At 43.0% G+C, this 26,261-nt stretch overlaps 1 protein-coding gene across 5 annotated transcripts in view; it reads right to left on the bottom strand.

Moving 5' to 3' along the window:
• The window catches only part of spg21 (SPG21 abhydrolase domain containing, maspardin), a 157,844-nt gene that overhangs the window by 129,863 nt on the left and 1,720 nt on the right, over positions 1 to 26,261 (bottom strand). For 2 of the 5 annotated variants that reach the window (XM_060852800.1, XM_060852796.1), the window contains exons 2-3: positions 21,364 to 21,522; positions 10,864 to 10,978 (exon numbers count right to left, since the gene is read on the bottom strand). The gene's annotated coding sequence lies outside the window, so the exon portion shown is untranslated. Of the gene's footprint in view, positions 1 to 10,863; positions 10,979 to 12,203; positions 12,300 to 16,642; positions 16,668 to 21,363; positions 21,523 to 26,261 lie in introns of those variants that run through there. The other 3 variants (XM_060852799.1, XM_060852798.1, XM_060852797.1) reach the window with 3 other exon arrangements.

Below are 26,261 nucleotides of genomic sequence, written 5' to 3'. Positions count from 1 at the left end.
CCTCATTACATTACAGCCTGTCTCGATACCAGAAACTTGGCTGTTTGTGCTACATTCCCCCGAGAGTACATCACACCCTACATTTTCCAAAACCGTATACTTCTCTGAAATGGGATTACCACAAAAGACTCCTGTACTACCTGCCTACCCCATCTTTTCTGAAGTTAACCCATTTACCTGACTGTATCTGTGGCTTTTCCCCCTTCCAATATCCATCATACCCCCAGCTCCTGGAAATTCTTAATTGCTTCTAACTGCTGCTGCAAACGATCCATGCGATTTGATAGGATTCGCAATCAAAGATACTTCCTACAGATATAATCACTGGTAACATGGAAACTCTCCCTAAACTCCCACATCTGACAGAAAGAGCATTTCACTCTAATCTTTGCTCCTTCACAATCTACAGATACAGAAAATAGCACCGTCTTTTTGCTCTAGAAAAAAAAAGGCCAACTTAGTACTTTTGTTTCATATTGTTAAAATTTAATCAAGAGACAGATCTCAATAAAACGTTATCAAGAAAGAACCTAGTCCACTCACTACTGTAGACCTACAGCAAGGTTACATGTTAAACACTATGCAGTTATCTGTTCCTGTGCTGTTGACTCTCCCACATAGGTTCCTCCAAGGTAAGCTCTGAATTCCACTGTTTGTTACTTTTTCCTGGATGCACTCCGATGTCTAGAGACACATGAACTCAAACAGCAAAGGCAGTAACTGTGCAGATTCATTGCTTTGTCAGTTAATAGTGTAGGTTTCTTTCTCTCTCTTCCTCACGGACCATGTGGTTGGTGTCATTTTGCTGTCTTTCTCCTTTTAAAAGTGCCGTAGTTTTGATCTTTCTCCCCAAAGTTTAAAACAATGCAACAGCATACAAAACAATAATTGCTGCTCCTGGAATGAGGAAATCACCTCCAACACCTAAAACTACACAAAACAAAATGGACCAACTCTTACAACTACAAATTTTCCCATCCTCCATCTTGGAGTACAAGGTTAGAGGGGAAAAAATAAAAGGGAATCGGAGGGGCAACATTTTTCTTAAACAGACAGTGGTGCACATATGGAATGAGCTGCCAATGGAAGTGGTTAAGGTGGGTACTTTAACAACATTTAAAAGGCATTTGGGCAAATACACGAATAGGAAAGGTTTAGGATATGGGCCAAGAGCAGAGAAATGGAGTTAGCAGAGTTGGACATTTAGTTTGGACATTTAGATTCTAACAGCATGGAAAAACTATGACACTTTATACATTAATGATCTAGATGAAGGAACTGAGGACATTCTGGCTACGTTTGCAGATGATGCAAAGATAGGCAGAAGAACAGGTAGTATTGAAGAAGTGGGAGGCTGCAAAAGCATTTAGACAGTTAGGAGAGTAGGCAAAAAAATGGCAGATGGAATACAATGTGGGAAGGCATGAGATTATGCACTTTTGTGGTAAGAATAGAGGCATGGACTATTTTCTAAGTGGGGAGAAAATTCAGAAATCTGAAGTGCAAAAGAACTTGGGAGTTCTAGTCCAGGATTCTCTTAAGGTGAACTTGCAGGTTGAGTCAGTTGTTAGGAAGGCAAACACAAGGTTGGCATTTATTTCGAGAGGACTAGAATATAAAAGCAGGGATGGATTTCGGAAACTTTATAAAGCTCTGGTCAGACCACATGTAGAGTACGGAGAGCAATTTTGGGCCCCATACCTCAGGACGAATGTACTGGCCCAGAAGCAGATCCAGAGAAGGTTCACACATGAGGAACGTTTGAGGACTATATTCAATGAAATTTAGGAGGACAAGGTGGAACCAATTGAAATTTGCAAAATACCAAAAGGCCTGGATAGAGTGGACACAGGAAAGATGTTTCATTGATTGGAGAGTCTAGGACCCAAGGACACAGACTTAGAGTAAAGGATTGGCACTTTAGAATGGAGATAAGGCAAAACTTCCTCAGCCAAAAAGTGGTGAATCAATGGAACTCATTGCTGTGGAGGCCAGGTCATTGAGTATATTGAAGACTGAGATAGATCAATTCTTGATTCTCAAGGGGATTCTTACAGGGATAAAGCAGGGGAATGGGATTGAAAAACCTATCAGCCATGATTGAATGGTGATAAAGAGTCGATGAGCCAAATCTCTGCCTCGCAGAATGAGAGGTCTTATGTCTTCTGGTCTATGGTCTAAGTGTGGCTCAGTAGCAGCACAACCAATTGAATTAGTCAAAGTAAAAAGGAAGTTGCTATCTAGAGAGGGTCTACAGGGAATAGTGAGGGAATGAACAAGAGGGGAAAAACATACCTGACCTAATCATCACTGTGCCTGCCTCAGATTCATCTGTTGATGACAGTATCGATAAAGGTGACTGCTACACACAGGCCTTGAAACCAGGTCCCGTCTTCATGTTGCTAATATCTTACATCGTATTAAGTGGCACTATCATTGTACTAATAGGACAGGCTTTGAACAGATCTAGCAACTCCAGACTGACCAACCACGTGCGCTGAGTTATCAGCAGAAGAATCATACTCCAACAATCTGTAAACTCATGGCCTGGCATATTGCTCACTCAGGAGAAAGTGAGGACTGCAGATGCTGGAGATCAGAGCTGAAAAATGTGTTGCTGGAAAAGCACAGGTCAGGCAGCATCAAAGGAGCGGGAGAATCAACGTTTCAGGCATAAGCCCTTCTCATATTCCTCGATTCTCATATTCCTCACTCAGCCATTGCCATCAACTCTAGCTCCATGGAATTAGGTGGGTGTGCCAGGAGCAGCACCAGGCTTGTCTAAAATGGAGGGGTCAACCTGGTGACACTATAAAACCAGGTTGTGTAACAAACAGCCTAACCAGCAAGTGATAGATAGAGCTAAGCAATCCCACAACCAACAAATCATATGGCAGCTCTTCAGTTCTGCCAATCCAGTTGTGAATGGTAGTGGTCAAACAACTCACTGGAGGTGGCAGCTCCAAAGTTTCCTCATTCCCAATGATGGAAGAACCCAGCATATCAACATAACAGAAAAGAATGAAGCATAGGTTTCTGTTCGGAGGGTCTTTGTGGACTTGTTGGGCCAAAGGTAATCTAAATGGGTGGCACGGTGGCTCAGCAGATAGCACTGCTGCCTCACAGCACCAGGGACCCGGGTTCAATTCCTGCTTTGGGCAACCGACTGTGTGGAGTTTGCACATTCTCCCCCTGTCTGCGTGGGTTTCCTCCAGGTGCTCCGGTTTCCTCCCACAGTCCAAAGATGTGCAGGTTAGGTGAATTGGCCATGCTAAATTGCCAGTAGCGTTAGGTGGATCAGTCAGGGGTAAACATGGGGGGGGGGTTCTCTTCGGAGAGACGGTCTAGACTTGTTGGGCCGAAGGGCCTGTTTCCACACTGTAGGTCATCTAATTTAATTTGCAACAATCTTCAGCAAGAAATGCTGAGTAGTTGAATCATCCCTAGCATTACAGATGTCAGTCGGGTATTATTTTCACTGACTCATCTCACTATCAACATCCTAGAGTTACCCTTGAGCAAAAACTCAACCGGATTCACTATACAAATCCAATGGCTACAATAGCAATTCAAAGGCTATGAATATTGCAGTGAGAAACTCACTTCCTGACTGAGTGGGTGAGATTCTGAACAATTACTTTGCATCAGTGTTCACTAAGGAGAGGAACATGATGAATCTTGAGATTAGATAGAAGTTTGATTAGTCTGGATCACGTTGGCATAAGTAGGGAAGATGTGTTGGGTATGCAAGAGGTTAAGGTGGACAAATCCCCAGGATCGGAAGGGATCTATGAGGATTCCTTAAATACAGGTGAGGTACTGGAGGACTGGAAAGTTGCTCATGTTGTCTCCCTGTACAAGAAGGGTAGTAGGGATATTCCGGGTAACTACAGACCAGTCGGTGATGGGGAAGTTGCTGGCGAGGGTACGGAGAGATAGGATCTATTTATATTTGGAAAGGAATGAGCTTATGATGGGCAACATGGTTTTGTGCGGGGGAGATCGTGCTTTACCAACTTGATAAAGATCTTCGAGGAAGTGACCAAGCTGTTAGATGAAGGAACGGCTGTTGATGTCATATACATGGACTTTAGTAAGACATTTAATAAGGTTCCCCATTGTAGACTAATGGAGAAAGTGAAGTCACATAGTGTGCAGAGTGTTCTAACTAGGTGCATAAAGAACTGGTTGAGCAACAGGAAACAGAAAGTAGTAGTTGAAGGGAGTTCCTCGAAAATGGAGAAAGGTGACCAGTGGTGTTCCACAGGGGTCAGTGTTGGGGCCGCTGTTGTTTGTGATATACATAAATGATCTGGAAGAGGGCACTGTTGGTATGATCAGCAAGTTTGCAAATGACACAAAGATTGGTGGAGTGGCAGAAAACATAAGGGACTGTCAGAGAATACAGGAGGATATAGACAGACTGGAGAGTTGGGCGGAAAAGTGGCAGATGGCTTTCAATCCAGCCAACTATGAGATGATGCATTTCGGCAAATCTAATTCTAGAGCAAATTATGCAATGAATGGAAGAGCCTCGGGAAAAGTTGATGGGCAGAGAAATCTGGGAGCGCAGGTCCATTATACGCTGAAGGTTGCTGCACAGGTGGATAGAGTGGTCAAGGCGGCATATAGTATGCTTGCCTTCACTGGATGAGGTATTGAGAATAAGAGCTGGCAAGTCATGTTAAAGTTGTACAAGACAGTGGTTTGACCGCATTTAGAATACTGCGTACAGTTCTGGGCACCACATTGCCAAAAGAATGTGGACACTTTGGAGAGGGTACAGAGAAGGTTTACAAGGATGTTGCCTGGTATGGAAGGTGCTAGCTTTGAAGACAGGTTGAGTAGATTAGGTTTATTTTCACTCGAAAAATGGAGATTGAGGGGGGACCTGATTGAGGTTTACAAAATCATGAAGGGTATGGACAGGGTGGATAAAGACAAGCTTTTTACCAGGGAGAAGGAAGAAGGATTCAATAACGAGAGGTCATGCTTTCAAAGTGAGAGGTGGCAAGTTTAAGGGGGATACACGCGGTAAGTACTTCACACAGAGGGTGGTGGGCGTTTGAAACGCGTTGCTAGCAGAGGTGGTAGAGGCACGGTAGATTCATTTAAGGTGCATCTGGACAGATGCATGAGTAGGTGGGGAACAGAGGGATACAGATGCTGAGGAATTGACTGACAGGTTTAGACAGTACATTTGGATCGGCTCAGGCTTGGAGGGCTGAAGGATCTGTTCCTGGGCTGTAAATTTTCTTTGTTCTTTCTTCACCATGTACAAGGCACAAGTCAGGAGCATGATGGAATACCTCCCATATGTCTGGATGAGTGCAGCACCATCAACACTCAAGAAACTCGACAACATCCATGACAAATCAGAACAGCTTGACTGATACTATGTACATAAAGTCCACCACATTACCACAGTGTACACCGAGCAGCAGCATGTAAAATCTACAAGATGCACTGCAGAACGCAAAGACATTTAGAATACATTTTTTTAAACCCACCTGTAGAAGGGAAAGGGCAGCACATGAAGGGGAACAGCACCACCTGCAAATTCTCCTCAAAGCTGCTCACCATTCTGACTTGGAAATACGCTGCAATTTCTTCATTGCTGCTGGGTCAGAACCCTGAAATACCCACCCTAACTGCATTGCGGGTATACGTCAGTACATGAACAGCAGTGATTCAAAGAAGCAGGTAACAGGAGTTTGCACATTCTCCCCGTGTCTGCATGGGTTTCCTCCGGGTGCTCCAGTTTCCTCCCACAGTCCAAAAATGTGCAGGTCAGGTGAATTGGCCATGCTAAATTGCCCGTAGTGTTAGGTAAAGGGGTAAATGTAGGGGAATGGGTTTGGGTGGGTTGTGTTTCGGCAGGTCAGTGTGGACTTGTTGGGCTGAAGGGCCTGTTTCCACACTGTAAGTAATCTAATCACCCTCAAGGGCAACTAGGGACAGGCAAAAAATGTTGCCGCAGCCAGCAACACCATGAGCAACTAAGTAAAGATATGGATTGAGTCAGGGAACAATAAAGAGCAATCACACTACTAGGCATGTGCAAAAGACCCCAACCAGTGAGAGGTAAAATATTTCAGCAAAACTCTGCTGGGTAATCCAAGATGGAGGACGGGAAAAAATTCTGGCTGTAACAGCTGCTCCTTTTTTTGAGGTATTTTAGATGATGGAGGTGATTTCCTCGAATTCCAGGAACAGCAATTACTGTTTTATATGCTGTTGCATTGTTTTGGAACTTTGGAAAAAGAAAGTCAACAGTATTAAAAGGGAGAAGAGCAGACAAAGGAAGCACATGGTGAGGTCAGTGCAGGCGAGAGAGAGAGAGAGAGAGAGAGAGAGAGAGAGAGCCTGCACAGTTACTGCCTTTGCTGCTTGAATTCATGTATCACTGACATCGGAGTACATCTGGGAAAATTAACAAGCATGGAAATTCACAACTGATCTCGGAGGAACTGTTGGGCGAAGTTCACAGCACAGAATCAGATAAGGTAATCTTTGTTTTTAAGTGAGGCCCACCGTGAATCTGCAGTAGGTAGTAGAGTGGGTTCTGTCTTGATTACATGTTTTTTGGAGATATGTCTCTCGATTAAACTTAAAATATAAGCCATAACTATTCATTTAATCTTGGGCAGTGTTTGCAGAGGAATTAGACGGTGTTATTTTCTGGGTCTGTAGATTGTGAATGAGAAAAAATGGCAATTTCCCTACCACCAACATAGACTCACAGGCCTGTAATTTTCTGGATTATCCCTGCCAACTTTCTTACACAATGAAACTACACTGGCAAATCTCCAGTACTCTGGGACCTCACCTGTGGCCAAAGAAGATAAAAAGATGGCTGTCAATGCTACAGCAATTTATTCTTTTTTTCCCCACAATATTCTGGGATAGATCCCATCAGGACTTGTCTATCTTAATATTTTTTAAAGGCACTCAACACCTCTTTCTTTTTAATAGCAACTTGACTTGGAAGTTCAATACTTCCTTCCCAGAGATGATCCTCAAAGAATTCCTTCCCCTTGGTGAATACTAACACAAAGTATTTGTTTAGGACCTCACCTACATCTTGTGGCTCCACACGTACATTCCCTCCTTTGTCCTTGAGTGGGACAACCCTTTCCCTGGCTACCCGCTTGCTTTGTACGTATAAAAAGTGCCTTGGAATTTTCCTTCATTCTGCTTGCTAATGACTTTTCACGAGTCCTTTCTAGCCCTTCTGATTCCTTGTTGTAAGTTCTTTCCTACCTTCCTTACATACTTCAAGGACTTCGTCAGTTTCCAGCCGCCTAGACCTTATTACTGCTTCCTTTCTCTTCTGACTGAGTCATAGAGATGTACAGCACAATAAGAGACCCTTTGGTCCAACTCATCCATGCCAACCAGATATCAGAACCCAATTTAGTCCCATTTGCCAGCACTTGTCCATGTCTTTCTAAACCCTCCCTATTCGTACACCCATCCAGATGCCTTTTAAATCTTGCAATTATATTCGCCTCCACCACTTCCTCTGGCAGTTCATTCCATACAAGCATGACCCTTTGTGTGAAAAAGTTGCCCATTAGGTCTCTTTTATATCTTCCCCCTCACCCTAAATCTTTGCCCCTTTAGTTCTGGATTCCCCCACCCCAGGGAAGAGACCTTGTCCATTTATCCTATCCATGCCGCTCATGATTTTATAAACCTCTATCAGGTCACACCAGGGAAACCAGCCCTGCCTAATCAGCCTGTCCCTATAGTTCAAATCATCCAACGCTGGCAATATCCTAGTCAATCTTTTCTGAACACTTTCAAGTTTCACAACATCCTTCCAATAGGAAGATCAGAATTGCACGCAATACTCCAAAAGTCGCCAAACCAACGTCCTGTGCAGCCACAACATCATCTTTCAACTCCTGTTCTCAATACTCTGACCAATAAAGGAAAACATACCAAATGCCTACTTTACTATCCTATCTATCTGTGACTCTACTTTCAAGCAGCTATGAAACTACACTCCAAGGTCTCTTTGTTTAGCAATACTCCCTACGACCTTACCCCTAAGTTTCTAAGTCCTGCTCTGATTTGCCTTTCCAAAATGTAGCACCTCGCATTTATGTAAATTAAACTCCATCCGCCACTGGTCAGCCCAATTGGCACATTTGATCAAGATTCTGCTGTACTCTGAGGTAACTTTCTTCACTGTCCATTACACCTCCAATTTCGGTGTCATTTGCAAATTTACTAACTATACCTTCTATGTTAATATCCAAATCATATATATATGACAAAAAAATAGTGGACTCAGTGCCTTGTGGCACTCCACTGGTCACAGACCACCAATCTGAAAAGCAACCCTCCACTACCATCCTCGATCTTCTGCCTTTGAGCCAGTTCTGCATCCAAATGGTTAGTTCTCTCTATATTCTATGAGATCTAACCTTGCTAACCAGTCTCCCATGAGCAGCCTTGTCGAATGCCTTACTGAAGTCCACATAGATCACATCCATCGCTCTGCCCTGATCAGTCCTCTATTACTTCTTCAAAACATTCAATCAAGTTCATTAGACATGATTTCCCACACACAAAGCCATGTTGACTATCCCTAATCAGTCCTTGCCTTTCCAAATACATGTAAATCCTGTCCGTCAGGATTTCCTCCAACAACTTGCCAACCACCAACGACAGGCTCACTTGTCTATAGTTCCCTGGCTTTTCCTTACCACATTCCTGTGCTGCCAATCTCTATGACTCTAAGTATAAAGCAACACACTTGAGGCACAGGATATGCAATAAATGGGAGGATATTTAAAAAGGTACAGGAGAAGTGAAATCCTGAGAGACTGCATGTCCACAGATCCTTGAAAGCAACAGCACAAATTTAGGTGGTAAAGGTAGTTTATGGAGAACTTGGGCGGCACAGTAGTTAGCAATGCTGCCTTGCAGCGCCAGAGACCCGGGTTCAATTCCCCGCCTCAGGCAACTGTCTGTGCGGAGTTTGCACATTCTCCGTGTCTGCGTGGGTTTCCTCCAGGTACTCTGGTTTCCTCCCACAGTCCAAAAATGTATGCAGGTTAGGTGAATTGGCCATGTTAAATTGCCCGTAGTGTTAGGTGAAGGAGTAAAATGGGTCTGGGTGGGTTGCGCTTCAACAGGTCGGTGTGGACTTGTTGGGCCGAAGGGCCTGTATCCACACAGTAAGTAATCTAATCTTTTACTAACCAAGGCATGGACTACAAAAACACTAATTAAATCACAACATGGTCTTTCATGTAGTTCTCGATGTAATTGCATATACAGGACGATACTGCTAAAACTGGAAAATTGGAGTTATGAGGAAAGGCTGACGAAGGCTGGAACTGCTTACTTTGGAACAGTGGAAGCTGAAGGAAGATTTGATTGAAGCGTACAAGACTGAAGGGGGCCAGGACAGAGTTGATAGGAAGGACCGACTTCCCTTAATGGAGGCATCAGTGACTCATAGGTTCAAAGTAATTAGGAGCGAACCAAATCTTATCCCCCAGGTTTTATTTTTAATTCATTCATTGGATGTGGGTGCTGATTGGCCACATTTATTGCCCATCCCATTTCCTTTGCAAAGTTCCTAGTGAGCTGTTTTTTTGAACTGCTGCAGTCCACACATTGTAAGGGCTGAAATTCCAGGAATTTGACCCAGCAACAGCAATACACCACCAAGTCAGGTGGTGATGGTCCCCCACCTAAAAAGTAGGGAACTGAAACTCATGGCCTGAAAGAGGCATAAAACCCCTAACTCACTTAAGAGCTGTCTGGATAGACACCAGAAGTCTCTTAAAACTTCAAAGATATGGGCTAAGAGCTGGAGTCCTCTTGTGGCACAGTGCTGGTGTCCCTACCTCTAGACTGAGAGACCTGGGTTCAAGTATCACCTGCTCCAGAAGTGTGGAGCAACATCTCTGAACAGGTAGATTAGAAAAATAGGTTAAATTAAAAAAACTAAAAATATGATATCCAGGGTATGATAGAAATTTAGGATAACACAGTACTTAAGAAGGAAGAAATAAGAAAGGAGACATGACCACACAACTGGAAGCAGAACAGACAGAAGCATAGTGCTCAAGGGATAAAGAAATCAAAAGAGAAAAAAGGAACATAAAAAGGTTCAGATCCTGAGCGGCAGCTAAAATGCAACATAAAAGGGATATACGGGTCAACACAAAATGAAGACGCTTCTTATTGGCAAAATGAAAATAAGGGTTACATAACAGGAGTCCACAATCCATCCCCCTAGTGGAATGAAATAGACTTGTGGATACATTTGAAGCAATTCATGTCCCACTTCAATGGCAGTAGGAGAGTACGAGAAAGGACAAAGAAAGAGCAGAGCATCAGAGGAGGTACAGTTATGTTTAAAAGACACTTAGATAAACACATGAGTAAGAAAGGTTTGGAGGGGTATGCACAGGAGCAGGCATAGTTTAGCTTGGGATTATGTTCAACATGGACTGGTTGGACAAAAAGGGTCTGCTGTATGACTCCATGACTTTGTTATCAGGTCCTCAGGTTGCCAAAAATACATGAAAAGTCAACCATGATCCAAAGGCTAATCTGATGTTAATGGTGAATTTGGTGATGAATTTTTTTAGGACAATGGCACAAACAAATGAGTAGCAAAACATAATGAGAATCAGAAGAAATCACAACTTAGGAAGCACAAGTGGAATTCTCACAGGAACAAAAATACTAAGGATATAATCATATAATCCATTTGCAACCATGTTGGGGCACTAACACCAAGATATCAGCAACTGTACCACATCATAGTACATGGAATATTAAATCATTTTAACTACATTTAAAACATGGTATGTTTTAAAAAGGTGTACCAACCATACAATCCCAGTTAGTTTTTCTCCCAACAGTTGAACAATTTATCCAGAGTGGTAACTGTACTCTCTCAGCAAAGTGTGAACAGTGCACTTGAGGACACAAAAGCTTGAATGACCTGTAAAGATAACACATTGCTTTATGTCAAATGGAGCTCAGAATGAAAATACTACATGAAGATCTTACTGGCATCACAAAATATACATTTTCCTCTATTCAAATTCTGACATACTTCAGACAGTAAGAAATTGGAATAGAAGTAGGCCTTTTGGTCCCTCAAGCATGACTCACCGTTCAATAGGATCGTCGCTAATTTGACACTCCTTGTACCCACTTTGTTGCCCTTTCCTCATGACTCTTATTGCCCTACTAATCACAAATCTATCAATCTATTTCAGCCTTAAATATACACAAGGATACAACCCTACAGTTCTCTCTGGCAATGAATTCCAAAGACGCCCAACCCTCAGAGAAGACATTTCTCTTCAGAAACAAAAACAGAAGTTGCTGGAAAAGCAAAGTAGGTCTGGCAACATCGATGAAGAGAAATCAAAGTTAACGTTTCAGATCCGGTGACCTTTCCTCAGGATAGTGTGACCAGACCAGAAATGTTAACCTGAAATGTTAACTTTTATTTCTCTTTAAGATGCTGCCAGACCTGCTGAGCTTTTCCAACAATTTCTGTTTTGCTTCTAATTTACAGCATCCACAGTTCTTTCAGTTTTTAAGAAACCCCTCTTCTTCTCAGTCTTAAATTGACACCCCTTTATTCTGAGATTATGCCCTCTGGTTCTAGACTCTCCCGTGAGGAGAAACATCCTTGCATTTCCCTCCAAAGTACCTTAACAATCTTATGTTTCAATGAGATCACCATTCATTCTTCTAAACACCAATGAGTAGAGTCCCAATGTCTCCAATTAAATAATAAACCTATTTAAATAAATGGGACCAAAGTGGCTGTCACCAGCACCTTGCGCAACTGCAGTAACAGACTTGCCTTATATTCCAATCCCCTTGAAATAAGGACCAAACGTCCATTAGTCTTCCTGATTTCCTGCTGCACCTGTGTGCTAGCTTTCTGCCTTTTTTGTGCACAAGTCTCTCCAAGTCCATTTGTGTTGCAGATTTTCTCCATTTAATAATATTGTTCTCTCTTCCAAAATGAACTACTTCTACAGAATCCAGTCATCTAAGAATTGCATCTTTTTTATGAAAATAGAATCCTTACCCATTTTACAAGACTGTATCATTTTGGTTGCATTGCCATCAAATACAATAACTTACAATTATACACAATTACACAACATACTAAGTAATTAACCTGTGTCCTTTGAAATACCTACTTGCCTCTTTCCATATAGCTCTGCTAATTCGTCCTTTCCGAAATGTTCATCCCTTTGGCAGTTTTTAAGATTAGATCTGCTTTTCAGGCAATGCATTCCAGATCATAACTCCCTACAAAGAAACAAAACTAATTTCCTCCAATTCTTTGCCAATTGCCAGTTACCAATCTACTCTAATTTACTGACCCTCATGTCACAGTGGACGGCACGGTGGTTAGCAGTGCTGCCTCACAGCACCAGAGACCCGGGTTCAATTCAGTTTGCACATTCTCCCCGTGTCTGCGTGGGTTTCCTCCCAAAGTCCAAAAATGTGCAGATTAGGTGAATTGGCCATGCTAAATTGCCTGTAGTGTAAGGTGAAGGGGCAAATGTAGGGGAATGGGTCTGGGTGGGTTGCTCTTCAGAGGGTCGGTGTGGACTTGCTGGGTTGAACGGTGTATTTCCACACGTACGTAATCTAAGAAAGAATGAATTAATGAACATTTTAAACATCTCAAAATCTCTTCTTAACAGACTTCCTGGTCATATCAACTTTTGGTTTATAGGTCATAGAATCCCTATTATGTGGAAACAGGCCCATTGACCCAACAAGTCCACACTGATGCTCTGAAGAGTAACCTATCCAGACTCATTCCCCTACACTTAACCCCTGGACTAATGCACCAACCTACACATCCCTGAACATGATAGACAATTTAGCATGGCCAATTCACCTAACCTGCACATCTCTGGATTATGGGTGGAAACCAGAGGACTCGGAGGAAACCCACACAGACGTGAGGAAAATGTGCAAACTCCACACAGCTAGGCATTAGAAATTTACAGCAACAATTCTTGTATTTAACTGTGATGATAATGGTGTGAGAAACATCATAAAAGAGAAAGAGTAAAATCCCACAGGTCCTCATTTTCCACCCATCAGCCTCCACATCTCAAAAGCTGCCATTCCCGGCACCTCCACTGGAATGCCAGGAGTTGAGAGAATGCACGATAAAGTATTCCCTGTTTACCCTGCATCTACCTTATGTATTATTTCTGATTTGAGTTGACCCACAAACAATAATAGAGATAAAGGGGAACCGCTGACTACTGTATGTAGATTTCCTGAAGGTATTTAATGATGTGAAAAACTATTGCAGATAATAAAAGCTGGTGTACAGGGCTGCATTTGCCAGGATAGAAGATTGAATGACTAACAGGAGGCAGAGTAAGTTTAAAGAGCTCTTTTCAGATGGGCAAGGTCTAACACAACGACCGAAGGAAAAGTGACAGAAATCAGTGTTGAGATACCAACTGTTTACAATTTGTATAAATGACTTGACTGGAAGGGATGCTTGTGGAAGTTGTTGCTGATACAAAGGTAAGAAAGTAAGTTGTGAAGAGGGCACAGGGAGGTTTTACAGAAATATGTTGATAGTTTGAATATTCCCCTCCATTCCCTTGTCAGCATTCTGCAGGGACCATTTCCTCCAAACATCCCTGGTTTACTCCTCCTCCGCTCCCAATACTTGCCCACACTCCCAAGGCAGCTTTCAACTGCCTGACTATCCAAGACCCCAGGTACATCTTCCAGGTGAAGCAGCAATTTACCTGCCCTTCATACAAAAAGGCAGCTTAGTACCTCCTTCAAGTACAATGAGGGATGGACAATAAATGCCAGTGATACCCCCAGTCTACAAGTGAATAAAAAAAATCTTGATTGCTGTATTTGCTACTCATAATGTGGCTTCCTATACACCGAGGAGATGAAACATAGACTGGGTGACCACTTTTTATACCTGTATGATCCCAGCCTATAAAAATATGGATCTCAGTTCATAGTTGCCACTTCAACATACCATGTTCCCATGCAAACATTTGTCTCAGGCTGCTGCATTGCTCCTGCAGAACTCCAAGCAAGCTGAAGGAGTAACACATCATCTTCTACATGAAGTATCTTACAGCCTGTAAGACTCAACATTGAGTTTAACAATTTTAAAATATGCACTAAGTTCGTCATTATCTCACACACACCTAGGACCTATCTTGCATGGGTTGCTCCCAGCACAGCCAATCCATTTTTAAACATTTGATTTCTTGCCAGCATCATAACTATTCATCTCTTATCAGTGATCTCTGTTTGTCTATTCTTTTATTCTCTCTCTCTCTCTGGGCACTGTCTCCTTATACTCTATTTACTCACCCCACCATACCATCAACATAAGTACTACCTTCACCCAGCTTTCAGTTTTGATGAAGGTACACCAAGCTCAAAACATAAAGTCTGTATGAATGGTGCCAGACTTCAACAACTTCTGATTTTGTTTCTGCCAGATATTGCAAACTATTTCCTGAAACCCTATTTTCTACTGAAGTATATGGAAACCTGAAAGTTTCTATATAAATATTTCCATCAACTTAGTAAAACCTGCAGTAACAGACTGAATTCTTAATAACACAATATCAAAGTGGTCAAGAACTTCAAGGACTACTATTTTCATCTCGCACTCAAGGCAATTCACAAAAAATATTAGTTTTCTCCTTGAATTGGTATTTATGGGAGGAATTTACAAACAAAGGTATTGATATGTTAAGTTAAGCTACTCCATTTGCTACATTGGGCGGCACGGTGGTTAGCACTGCTGCCTCACAGCGCCTGAGACCCGGGTTCAATTCCCGACTCAGGCGACTGACTGTGTGGAGTTTGCACGTTCTCCCAGTGTCTGCGTGGGTTTCCTCCGGGTGCTCCGGTTTCCTCCCACAGTCCAAAGATGTGTGGGTCAGGTGAATTGGCCATGCTAAATTGCCCGTAGTGTTAGGTAAGGAGTAAATGTAGGGGTAAGGGTGGGTTGCGCTTCAGCGGGTCGTGCTTCGGCGGGTCAGTGTGGACTTGTTGGGCCGAAGGGCCTGTTTCCACACTAAGTAATCTAATCTAATCTCTGCCCACTCAAACTATCAACATATTTCTGTAAAACCACCCTGTGCCCTTTTCACAACTTACTTTCTTACCTTTGTATCAGCAACAACTTCCACAAAGCATCCCTTCCAGTCAAGTCATTTATACAAATTGTAAACAGTTGGTATCTCAACACTGATTTCTGTCACTTTTCCCTCGGTTGTTGTGTTAGACCTTGCCCATCTGAAAAGAGCTCTTTAAGCTTACTCTGCCTCCTGTTAGGCATTCAATCTTCTATCCTGGCAAATGCAGCCCTGTACACCAGCAGCTTTTATTATCTGCAATAGTTTTTCACATCATTAAATACCTTCAAGAAATCTACATACAGTAGTCAGCGGTTCCCCTTTAATCTCTATTATTGTTTGTGGGTCACTCAAATCAGAAATAATACATGAGGTAGATGCATGGTAAACAGGGAATACTTTATCGTGCATTCTCTCAACTCCACAGTCAGTTTCAGGCTGCCCGAACCCACCCCATCCCACCGGCGCTGCTCTTGTCTCTGGGTCGTTTGACGTGCTCCCTTAAAGGAGCAGTACATATCTAACTGCATACATAACCCTCCTCCTTTTTTATTTCAATATTTCCTTAACAATGTATCACTATACACATTGTATATATAATAGTTATAATGTTACAGTTAAACATATTACAAAAAAAAACACCCATGCCGTAGTCTACATTGACGATCAGTCGGTCAGGGATGGCAATTCCAAGAAATCTGTCTCCTTGTCTCAGAACCTCTCTTGGGTTTCCAGAAGCTCCTGTTACTCCTCAGATATGACCCTCTCCAACTGGCTGTTGTTACCTTATGATACTGCAGTTGTCTCCTCCTTAGGTATGGCCAACCCTGGCTTGGAGACACATCCCAAAGAACAAAGAAAATTATAGCATAGGAACAGGCCCTTCGGCTCTCCAAGCCTGCACCAAACCAGATTCTCTATCTAAATCTGCTGCCTATTTTCTAAATACCTGTATCCCTTTGCTCCCTGCCCATTCACGTACCTGTTTAGATACACCTTAAATGACACTATCATTCCTGGCTATCCATCTATTTAGCTAGAACATCCTGGACCCCGTGCAACTTCACCTTCTTAAATCACCCTATCTTGGGGAACCTTATTAAACACCTTATTAAAGTCCATGTATGTGATATCTACATCCCTTCCCCCATCAATCAAATTTGTCACTTCCTCAAAAGAATTTGATTAGGTTTGTAAAACATGACCTTCCCTGCACAAAACCATGCTGCCCATTACAGATAAGCCCAATGGGAATAGATCCTATCCCTCAGTATCTTCTCCAGCAGCTTCCCTATCACTGACGTCAGGATCACCGGTCTATAATAAACTGGAGTATCCCTGCTACCCTTCTTAAATAAGGGGACAACATTAATAATTCTCCAGTCCTCTGGGATGCTCCTTTGCAGCATCCATGTTCAAGGATGCTGCAAAGATATCTGTTAAAGCCCTAGCTATTTCCTCATTCGACATCACTGTCTTACCTGGACTGGCTCAGTATTCTGAGCGACGTCCCCTGCATTGGTGAGGTGCAACAAACAGCTGATCCACGTGTCTCCTCCAGACTAGTTCATCACTCATGAACCATATATGACAATGATCCTGTTTGAGCCATCGCCTCTAGGGCTGGGATCCATTTTTCCCCAACACATATAATTCCGGACCAACACACAGTCTCTCCTCTTGAAATACTCTTCACCTTGTGGTTCCCATTCTTCTGACCATCTGTCCTTCTAGATTTCACTCCACTACTTCTCTGGTCTCTTCTGACCACAGGAAGTCAAACATTGTTCTCAGCTAGCTGTTGAACATTAAAGGACCCCTGCTCGCATTGGGTTGTCACGTGTGGGGTGCTCCTGTAGAGGCTGAGGAATTTTAGTCATCATTCTAGCAAACCCTCCCCTTGTGAAGCTTTTAACACCTACTTCAAGGTTTGTACAAATCTCTCTGCATGGCCATTTATCACAGGGTGATAAGACAATCCCATATCTAACTCAGTGATCTCTCTGGTACTTCTCAAAACGCTGGTATCAAAAATATTGGATCATTGTTACTCAGGATTTGTTCAGGGTTCCCAAACTTGGCAAATATTTCATCCAATTGGTGTATTGTTGCATCCGCTGATACTGACTTCATGACTGCTACTTGGAGTGTGCATCTACGACCACTTAAAACATCCATCTACCTACTGGTCCAGCGAAATCAATGTGAATCCACTGGCATTCACATGGCCAATGGGCAGTAGCAGTGCCTTCGTTACTCACGCACAGGATTTGCATGAGCCTGCTTTCTCAATATAGGAGCCCATTTTCAGCCACCAAAAGTAGTTCTGGCTATTCCTTTCATTCCCACCATGCCTGGGTGCCCTCTCCACATCTACCAGGTCAATACCACTTATGATTTTGTGTGCTTTAAGTTATCGCTTACATAAAACAGTACAACACAGTGCAGACCCTTCAGCCCACGATGTTGTGCTAAGCATTTATCTAAGATCAACCTAACCTATACATCCCTCAATTTACTCATCCATGTGCTTGATCAACAATCACTTAAATGTCCCTAATTTCTGACTCTACTACCACCACTGGCCATGCATTCCACACACCCATCACACTCTGCATAATGAACCTACCTCTACCATCTCCCCTAAACCTTTCACCAATCACTTAAAATTATGACCCCTCATGACAGCTATTTCTACCCTGGGGAAAAGTCTCTAACTATCTACTCTATTTATGCCTCTTGTACACCTCCATCAAGTCACCTCTCTTCCTTCTTCTCTCCAGTGTGAAAAGCCCAAGCTCACTCAACCTCTCTTCATAAGACAAGCCCTCCAATCCAGGCAGCATACTGGTAAATCCCCTCTGTGCACACTCTAAAGCATCAGCATCCTTCCCATAATGAGGCAACCAAAACTGGACACAACATTCTAAGAGTGGTCTAACCAGGGTTTTATAAGCTGCAGCAAAACCTCACAGCTCTTAAACCCAATCCCCCTGTTAATGAAAGCCAAAAAACCATACACCTTCTTAACAACCCTATCGACTTGGGTGGCAACTTTGAGGTATGTGGACCTCAAAATCCTGTTGTTTCTCCACAGTGCCAAGAATTCTGTCTTTAACCCTGTAATCAACATTCAAATTCAACCTTCCAAAATCAATCACATTGCATTTAACCAGGTTAACTTATGCTAAAATCCACTGAATACAAAGCTACCCAATCAAATTATGAGATAATCCTCATATTTCCAGTATTAAACTGGTAAACCTTCTCTTAATTGCCTCCAACATGTATACATCCTTTCTTAATGAAAACAAATGCAGTACTACAGGTCTGCTCTCAACAGAGGGCCCCTATTTTTTAGATTCAATCCCTTCACAATATTACTGGTGTGTCTGCACACTAGCATTTAGACTTCTTCTGAACTCAAGCAAACATAATCCTCATCAATTCAACTTCTCCTCATACACAAAACACATGCAAGTGCCTCAACGACTACCACCCCATGGCTCTAACCTCCATAAATCATGAAATGCATTGAGATGTTAGTCATGGACATCAACTCTAGCCTCTGGGCCTGCCTCGATCTTGTGATTTGCCTACCAGTGAAATAGGACCACAGTTTACACCATTTCCCTAGCCATACAGTCATTCTTGGAACATCTCGATAACAAGGACATATGCGTCAGGCTCCTACTAATCGACTACAGCTCTGCCTTCAACTCAGACCACGGATACAGCTCCACCCTCTGCAACTGGATCCTGAGCTTCCTGACCCACAGATCATAAATCAGTGAAGCCTAACAACAGCACCTCCTCCACAATAATCCTAAACACTTGTATCCCAAAAGAATCCGTACTCAGTACCTCATTGAACTCGGAGAAAGTGAGGACTGCAGATGCTTGAGATCAGAGCTGAAAATGTGTTGCTGAAAAGTGCAGCAGGTCGGGCAGCTTCAAAGGAGCAGGAGAATCGACGTTTCGGACATGAGCCCTTCTTCAGGAATGAGGAAGGTGTGCCAAGCAGGCTAAGATAAAATGTAGGGAGGAGGGACTTGGGTGAGGGGCGTTGGAAATGAGATAGGTGGAAGAAGTTAAAGGTGAGGGTGATAGGCCGGAGTGGGGGTGGGGCAGAGAGGTCAGGAGGAAGATTGCAGGTTAGGAAGGTGGTGCTGAGTTCGAGGGTTGGGACTGAGACAAGGTGGGGGGAGGGGAAATGAGGAAACTGGAGAAATCTGAGTTCATCCCTTGTGGTTGGAGGGTTCCTAGGCGGAGGATGAGGTGCTCTTCCTCCAGCCGTTGTGCTGCTATGGTCTGGCGCTGGAGGAGTCCAAGGACCTGCATGTCCTTGGTGGAGTGGGAGGAGGAGTTGAAGTGTTGAGCCATGGGATGGTTGGGTTGGTTGGTCCGGGTGTCCCAGAGGTGTTCTCTGAAACGTTCTGCAAGTAGGCAGCCTGTCTCTCCAATACAGAGGAGGCCACATCGGGTCCCTCGTCAGGTCCACACCCCCCACAAACCCAACCTCCACTCCCAGCACCTTTCCCTGCAACCGCAAGAAATGCAAAACTTGCGCCCACACCTTCCCCCTTACTTCCCTCCAAGGCCCCAAGGGATCCTTCCATGACCACCACAAATTCATCTGCACCTCCACACACATCATTTACTGCATCCGCTGCACCCAATGTGGCCGCCTACGTTTCAGAGAACACCTTGGGACACCCGCATGCCTGAAACGTCAATTTTCCTGCTCCTTGGATGCTGCCTGACCTGCTGCGCTTTTCCAGCAACACATTTTCAGCCTCATTGTACTCCCTATACACCAAAAATCATGTATCCAAATTCCATATGAGCACCATCTACAAGCTTGCTGCCATCATCACCGTTGTAGGCCTCGATATTAAACAGTGATGAGTCAGAATACAGGAAGGAGATTGAATGCTTGGTGTCATGCTGCAATGATAACAATCATTCTCTCAATGTCAGCAAAACAAAAGACTTCAGAAAGAATGGTGGGGAACACGCCTCTGCCTACACTAATGGAGGGGGTCAAGAGCGTCAAGTTCAGAGAAGTGATAAAAACCAACAATCGGTCCTGGACCTCATACACAGATGTGATGAAAAAGAAGGCTCAACTGTAGTCTCTTCTTCCTCAGGGGGCTTAGGAAATTCTGCATGTCCATAAGAGCCCTCACCAACATTTACAGATGCACCATAGAAAGTATTCCATTTGGGTGCACAACAGTTTAGCTGCAGCAAATGCTCTGCTCAGGACCGCAAGAAACTACAGAAAGTTCTGTGCACAATCCAGACCATCACAGAAGGCAACCTCCCAGTCATGAACTCCAATAATACTACTTCTTGCCATGGAAAGGCTGCTCATATCAAAGACCCTTCCCACCCCAGTAATACCCTTCTTAAGACTCTTCTGTCAAGCAGAAGATACAGAAATTTGAACTTGCACAAACAGGTTTAAGAATAACTTCTTCCCTGCTGTTACTGAACAGCTGAATAGACGTCTGTAATTTCAAATCTAATGTTGATCTTGCTTTTTTGCACCTTCTGTGCACTCATAACCTTGTATGCTTCACTCTCTCTGAGCACCCTATGATCTATATGTCCTTGTTTGTTGTGATCTGCTTGTACTGCTCACAAAACAAACTTTTCGCTGTACTTAGGGCATATGTCAACAATAAATCAAATCAAACTCGCCATCCCTGGAACCAGTCTCGTAAACTTTCACTGCAGCCCTAAGGGGACCAAGCCTGAACACAATATTCCAGATGCGGTCTCACTTAGGGCGGCACGGTGGCACAATGGTTAGCACTGCTGCCTCACAGCGCCAGAGACCCAGGTTCAATTCCCATCTCAGGTGACTGCCTGTCTGGAGTTTGCACATTCTCCCCGTGTCTGCGTGGGTTTCCTCTGGGTGCTCCAGTTTCCTCCCACAGTCCAAAAATGTGCAGGTTGTATGAATTGGCCATGCTAAATTGCCCGTGTTAGTAGAAGGGGTAAATGTACGGGAATGGGTCTGGGTGGGTCGCGCTTCGGCGGGTCGGTGTGGACTTGTTGGGCCGAAGGGCCTGTTTCCACACTGTAAGTAATCTAATCTAATCGCGGAATGATATCCCTGCCTTGTACCTGAACACATCATCCTATACAACATACTATTTGCCTTTTTTATTGCCTGCTGCAGTTGCATGCTTACCTTCAATGACTGGTGTCCAAGAACACACAAGTCTCACTGCACACTCCTCGCTCTCAATTCATTGCCATTTGGATAATATTCTGCCTTTTGCTGCCGAAGTGCGTAATCCCACATTTATCCACATAAAAGAATGAGGACCAGGAGGCATGACATAAAAAGCTAAGATGGAATGCAAAAAAAAACATAAGCTCAAATGGTGGATCTGGGTGTAAAAGTACCCCTAGAAAGTGATCACAAACTGTGAAAGAAATCCTATCAAATACATGTGTGTGGTCATAAAGTATAGAGGGCAAGAGAGTGTAGTTTAACATTAAATATAGCACAAACCAGGAAAACCACTAGAAACAGAAGCCCATATGATCAGGAAGTCTTAGTAGCCATGAACAAATTCTTGAAGTTAATAAGAACTACAAAGAGAATTTCAGATTAGATTAGATTCCCGACAGCGTGGAAACAGGCCTTTTGGCCCAACAAATCCACACCGACCCACTGAAGAGCAACCCACCCAGACCCTATCCCCTACACATAACACTATGGACAATTTAGCATGGCCAATTCACCTAACCTGTAGGTCTTTGGACTGGAGGAGGAAACCCGATCACCCAGAGGAAATCCACGCAGACAGTTGCCCGAGGCAGGGATTGAACCCAGGTCTCTGGCGCTGTGAGGCAGCAGTGCTAACCACTGAGCCACCATGCCGATGACACAAAGGTTTCACATAGAGGACAAGTCTTATCACATAGGTCGAAATGCAAGGAAAAGGAATCATTTGATGGGACTTCTAAGGCTCAAGCCAGGCTGGTGATACATGGTTTTGAAGAAAACTGGGGGAACCAAGATACAAGACAAATTAATGACGGCAGGACTTTGACTTTTTAAAAGTCTTGCTAGCACAAATGTTTAGGAGTGTAGATCAGTGCATTTCTGATGTTAGATCAGCTCAAGGAAATTCCTCCAAGAATTGTACCAGGTGCAGTGGGGGAATACTGGAAGTTAAACACATTTGTCCTCTTTAGTTGCAAACTTCTTAATAAGATGTAATATTAAAACAGAGCTGCCGTACAGCATAGAAGGCCCATCATCATAACTACCAGTAAAAGTGCACTAATCCCAATTTCCCGGACTTGAATGTTATGATTAACATCCTTTAATGTTGATATTTGAAGTACCCAGATTTTTTTTTTAGAAAAGGTTGTAAGGTTGCCAGCCTCCACTACCATCCCAGGCAGTGCATTCCAGATATCTACCACTGCTGAGTGAGTGATTTTTCTTCCCCCAAATCCCATCTGAAACTCCTGCCCCTTACCCTAAATGCCCTTTCATGATTCACCAGAAAACCAAGGGGAACAGCTGCTCTGTGTTCACCCTGTTTATATACCCCAATACTACACACCTCAATCACTTGCCCACCTCCCCACCCCCAGTCTTCTCTACTCTAAAGACAATCCAAGCCCATGTAATCTCCCCTTTGAGCTCAGTTCTTCCATTCCAGTGAACCTCCTCTAATATTTTTTGCATCCTTCCCGTAGTGAGGTGACCAGAACTGCACAAAGTACTCCAGTTGCAGCCTGACCAACTCTCTCTATAACTCCATTACAACCTTGCTCTTACACTCCATGCCAGGCCTAATGAAAGCAAGTGACCCACAAGCCTTAACTATCTTATTCATATGCTCTGCAGACTTGAGATCTGTGAATAATTATCCCAAGATCCCTCTGGTCCTCTCACTTCCCAGTTCCCTGCTATTCACTAAGTTCTGCATCACCTTACACTTATCAGCATTAAATACCATCTGCCACTGATCCACTTATTTCATATTTGATTATCACCATACACAGCAGCAGTTAGGCATCTTTATAACACACGTGGATGATTTTATTTTAAGGGTGGGAGCAGTGCATTTCAAACAGTGTCACGCATGGACTTGAACTCAAAATTTGAAGTCAGGTTTCAGGGACATCAATCCAATGTGCTTAAAAGATCAGTAGGAATGAATTGGGTGTCATTTTGCACCTGCCAACTTATAAAGTGATCAATGTAGGATATCTCAAACAAAATACAGCAACTTAGAAATTGAAATGGAGAAACAGCAAAGTCAAACTGACTGGCACCCAAACTGAACAGCTAAATTGACTGGCACCCAAACAGGACCAGTTTTAAAATATTAGCATTTAATACAATTATGACAAATCCCCAGATATGATGTATTATTCTGGTGAACAAAACATTCAAGTATTGAAAAATAAAGTATGGTGTTTTGAAGTTTACATCATTGCAAGATGGTAAGTTTTATGTTTGTACCATCTTCATGATACTTTGCATTGAATTCTCCCATGGGCTCGTATGCAAGAGGGTTTATAATTTTTTCTTGTGAAAAAGAAAGGGAAATATTACCTTTTAACTTTGGGAAGCTAAAAGGATCAGAAGGATACTAAAGTGGCAAACTGGCACTTACTGAGATCATTAATTTGGCACCTTACTTGGTGAAAATATTGAAGAATGCCAAGATTAGAATTTGTCAGTAATAACCTTTGAGTGCTATATCAACAATAGGAGACAACATTCATTTGGTGTGAAAGACGACATGATTGAAGATCCATATTCAGCATGTTGAAGAATGGTCACAGAACCAGGAACTAAATTTCATTTTCCCTCCACAGGTCTTGCCAAACCTGTTGATTTTCCAGCAATTTCTATTTCTGTGGATATATTGCAATTTTGAAATAAATACTGAAGAATGGAGAAATCTCCATACTGCGATTAACCAGAAAACAAGATACAGGAGTAGAATTAGTCCATTTGGCCAGTCAAGTCTGTTTCCCCACTCAATCATGGCTGAAGTGTTTCTCAACCCCATTTTCCTGCCTTCTCCAAAGATCCTTCATTCCCTTACCAATCAAGAAACCAATCTACTTCTGTCTTAAATACATAGTGACTTGGCCATCATAGCTTTTTACAGCAAAAAATTCCACAGGTTCATGACACTGATTGGAGTAATTCCTCCTCCCCTTCACGGAGGCTATGCCCTCAGGTCCTATTCTCCCCAAGTGAAAATGTTAGATTAGATTACCTATAGCGTGGAAACAGGCCCTTTGGCCCAGCACGTCCACTCTGATCCTCTGAAGACACCCAAACTCATTGCCCTTCCCTACACATCCCTGACTAATACAACTAACACCATGGGACAATTTAACAGGGCCAATTCATCAGACTTGCACATCTTTGGATTGTGGGAGAAAACAGGAGCACCTCGACAAAATCCAGACATGGGGAACATTATGCAAACTCCACATGGACACAATCACCCGAGCAGGAATCAAACCCAGGTCACTGGTGCTGGCCACTGTGCAACCTGAAATACATTCTCCATGCCACCCTACCCCAACAGCTGCACATCCTTTCTTAGATTCAGAGCAGAAACTGCTGAGGCTGAATAACTCTGCTCTTTTATTCCTAATCCACTTCAAATGAATACTGACATTGTATTTGTGTCCCTAAATGCCAAAATAATCTAGTTAAGCTGATCTAGGATTCCCAATTCCCATCATGCTTCAGATTTCCAAAACCTTTCCTGGTTTAGAAAATCGTCGCCATCTTTATTCTTCCTACCAAAGTGCATAACTACACAACTTGCACATTGTATTCCATTTGCTGACTTCATTGCCCACACTACAAACCTATTTAATTCATTCTACAAATCTCCCACTTTCTCAACATGACCTGTCCCACCATCTTTGCATCAGAGTCAGATGAACAGCATAGAAAGAGACCCTTTGGTCCAACTCACCCATGCTGACCAGATATCCTAACCTAATATAGTCCCATTTCCAGCACTTGGCCTATATCCTTCTAAAGCCTTCCTCTTTGTATACAAAAAGAGAGATACCTTTTAAATGCTGTAATTGGACCAGCCTCCACCACTTCCTCTGGCAGTTCATTCCATACATGCACCACTGGAAAAAGTTGCCCTTAGGTCCCTTTTATCTTTCCCCTCTCACTGTAGACCAATGCCTTTGAGTTCTAGACTTCCCCCCCCCCCCATCCCAGGTGCAAAACCTTGGATATATACCCAATCATGTCTCATGATTTTATAGACCTCAGTAAAAAGGTCCTCAACCTCTGACACTCCAGGGTAAATAGCCCCAGTCTATTCAGTGTCTCCCGAGAGCTCAAATCCTCTAACCTTGGCAACCCCCTTGTAAAATCTTTTCTGAACCCTTTCAAGGGTCATAACATTCTTCTGATAGGAGGGAGACCAGAACTGCACACAATAGTCCAAAAGTGGCCTAACCGATATCCTGTACAGCCAATGACAACCTAACTTCTATACTTTGCCCAATAAGAAAAGCATACCAAATACCTTAATGTCATTTTGCAAACTTAGCAACAATGCCCTCAGTTCCTTCATCCATATCATTAGGGTATAACGAACAGTTGTGGGCACTGACTTCTACAAAACTCCACTAATTGCCAGTTGCCATCGTGACAAAGATCCTTTTATCCTTACTGCCTTCTACCAGTCAGCCAAATCTGTGTCAGCACCTTGCTCCTAACACCACACTAGATACTCATTTGTAGTCACCTATCTTTCAACCTAATATATCAATTGAGGGGATTGATGGCCTCGTGGGATTATTGTTCACCTATTAATCCAGAGACCCAGGTATTGTTCTACGGATCTTGTTTAAATCCTACCATGGCGACTGGACAAATTTGAATTTAATAATTTAAAAAGAAAACTATAATTCAGAGTGTAATGAAGTGATTTTGGGAAACTCCAGACACAGCAATATGGTTGACTTGTAAAAAAACCCATTCGTCTCCCAACTTAAGCCAAGTTTTAAAAAAATCATATTGCATGTGCAACTATCCACCACTATTATAAAAGTATAATTTTG

The sequence above is a fragment of the Hemiscyllium ocellatum genome, chromosome 39 (assembly GCF_020745735.1).
Source record: "Hemiscyllium ocellatum isolate sHemOce1 chromosome 39, sHemOce1.pat.X.cur, whole genome shotgun sequence".
NCBI classification, from domain to species: Eukaryota; Metazoa; Chordata; class Chondrichthyes; order Orectolobiformes; family Hemiscylliidae; genus Hemiscyllium; species Hemiscyllium ocellatum.
The sequence above is the reverse complement of the archived record's forward strand: the minus strand, read 5'-3'. Positions and strand labels throughout refer to the sequence as shown.